Source organism: Phodopus roborovskii, unplaced genomic scaffold, assembly GCF_943737965.1.
Source record: "Phodopus roborovskii unplaced genomic scaffold, PHOROB, whole genome shotgun sequence".
NCBI lineage: Eukaryota > Metazoa > Chordata > Mammalia > Rodentia > Cricetidae > Phodopus > Phodopus roborovskii.
Window position 1 is genome coordinate 14,247,417 of NW_026126433.1, and position 2,713 is coordinate 14,250,129.

Here is a 2,713-nt window from a genome sequence, read left to right on the forward strand (position 1 = left end):
ATAAATGCCTTACTATCTGGGTTACTTTCAATTTCCATACAACACACCAACTTTATAACCCTTTATGTAAGAGAGGAGTTAGTTTGTACATGCTAGCAAACCTGATTGTCATATTTATTCAAGTCAACCTGGTGTACCTTATAGATTGATAGCTTTGAAATTCACAATGGTTCTGCAATTACAGCACGATCTGTGTCATAAAGAGTAATCAATTATATATAAAATATATAGAGTCGTGCTGTGTTCAGAAATCCAACAAAGTCTACTTGAGATAATCTGCAATCCTGATGCTGGCTAACAATTTTGTCCTAAAGCTTTACATTTTAAAAACAAAAGAAAGTCTGCCATTCAGAGAATTTTGTGAGTATTGTGGAACATCAGGAGTTTGACAGAACTGGAAAGACAATTACATGAGAAGGCCGCCAGGGCTTGGGAGATCCTAGGGGCACACTGAGAAGACCACAGCGAAGTAAGGGACCAGACAATGAATGGCATCTTTCCAGAACTTTGTCAACTGCTCCCACAACCCAGATCTGTTGTTGCAGTTACACAGCTGCTTGGCATAACTCTAAAGTTATTCTTTAGAGTGTAAAGGCTTCAGGTGTAAGTTAAGCTTCCTAAAACAAGAAGCCTCTATTAATACCATGAATCAGACTTTTTCCAAATCTTTGGAAAAAACAAAAAAAGAAAGAAACTAGAAAAACAAGTAAAGAAAGTCATGAGAAATTCACATGCAAGTAACACATGAACATACCAAACATACACAATTCTCAAAAGCAGTTTCATGTAGGCCTGAGGCATTCCTTAGAAATAAAGAATGTCTATCATAGAAAAGATAGCATTGTAATATACTATTATTGTTAAAATCTTCCATTATGTTCTATTCTTCTATTTCCTATCTGTCACTCATACAGGCTGCCTCCTACAAATTGAAGGCAGAACAGGAGGCTTAGGAAAAGAGCAGCTCCAAAGCTGGTTTGAAGTAATTTTAATTTCCAGGATTTTTTTCCTTGTGTCTTGTTCTTTTGTTGTTGTTGTTTGTTTGTTTGTTTGTTGTTGTTTTTTGTTTCTTTATTTTTAATAACTATAAATTCAAGCTTAGGTAAGCTTGATTTTGTCCTGGAAAACAAAACATAAACTAAACAAAGTTTTTATAGTATTGTTTGCAAACCTTACCTCATTTAGAAAGATATATAGTTGCATGGCTTCTAGCATGATGATATAGGTGGGATTCCGGTGGTACTATGAGGATACCATGGCGTTGTTGACAAGATTATAATCTGCTGGTGGCATTGCTGAAAAGAAATGTCCTTGCAAATTTCTAAATAACAGGAAACTGTGTTAGGAATCTCTAAAGTGCCTTACAGGCAAAAAAGGAACAAGGTTAGGAAACTGCCTCAACAGAGTTTGAGTATAATACTGGATTTGAGAGTTACTGGAATTGGGTATGCAAAAACAGGTTTGTGGTTGGGAATCATGCTTACAATAGGTCTCAAATTCAAACTACAACACACCACTTAATAGGGCAAGCACATTTCCAGGAGCTTTTCATTTCCCTCTCAGTAGGTGCTGGCAGAAGATGTGCTCAGTCGTTTCTCAATATAGACGCCCAGCCCCAAAGCCAACACATAAGAAAGGAAGAGAAATGGGATGAAGACCTTTAGGAACTCTGCAGAGAAAATGCCCCCTTTCTTCATAGCTCCACTCTTCCTCATGCTTAGAGACACAGCAGTTTAGGGTGTCTGAAATGGAACTCTTTGGGTGGGATATTTTCAGGTCTACTGTACCAGTCTGATACTCAGTCTGCACTTTTCTCAAAGCTTCAACTTCTTTCTCTCCTTCTACAACTTCTTCAGACTGAGAGCTCTGGTCCCTGCTGGTGTGCATCTCAACATCAAACATGATCTGCCCATCTTCTTATGGTGAAGGTCTGTCACAATGAGAACAGCCTCTTGAGCTGCTCTCCTAACTCATGCTGTGCATCCAGAAGGAGTTTTCCATGTCTCATTGTGGATTGAGGACGAGGAAGGGACATGCTCCAGAGGCCGTTTCTTCCCATTGCCATGATCACTGCCATTGCTGCTGTTCATGGGTAGCTCAACCCAGGAACTGATGAGGGAGGGCAGCAGCAGGGGCTGCTCCCCTTTCTCTCATTTGTTGTGCAGGGGTGGCACTGGCTCAACTAAGTGAGACATGGTTGGAAGACTGGGAACGCTGTGGCCTCAGCACGAAAGTATCCAGCTCTCTCGGGCAGCAACACCTTGAATACTTAAAGTCTCTTAAAAAGGTGAAGAATGTTGCATATTTTAGGGAATATTTCCTTGGTTCGAGGATACTCTAAGTAGGCTTCTCAGTGCAAAGTTAGAGTATGTCTGCAGCAGCTTCTTCCCCGGCTGCCTCCATATCCTACTATAGGCTGTGTCCAATACAGATGCAATTAAGAAAGGAAGGATGGTCACCAGTAGCCAATTGTCAGGATAGCCTGAACATGGGGAAATCCCAGGTGTTGAAATGCATAAAAATGACATTAAACACAGAAATATTGTATACAACCTCAGTCTCAATCCAGTTTTACCTTCAGTTCGACTCGATGTTGCTGAGGAACAGTAGGAAGAGTATACATTTTAATTTTATTTAAATACAAAGAGATGTAAATTAATGGGCAGAGTACTTATATGGTAAATTTAGACCCCTTCAGTTATTTTTAATCCTC

The 2,713-nt window shown here is 39.7% G+C and overlaps 1 pseudogene; it reads right to left on the reverse strand.

Annotated features, from left to right (window-relative positions):
• Nucleotides 1-1,559: 1,559 nt before the first annotated feature.
• Nucleotides 1,560-2,195, reverse strand: LOC127223203 (BCL2/adenovirus E1B 19 kDa protein-interacting protein 3-like; annotated as a pseudogene).
• Between the last annotated feature and the right edge of the window lie 518 nt (nt 2,196-2,713).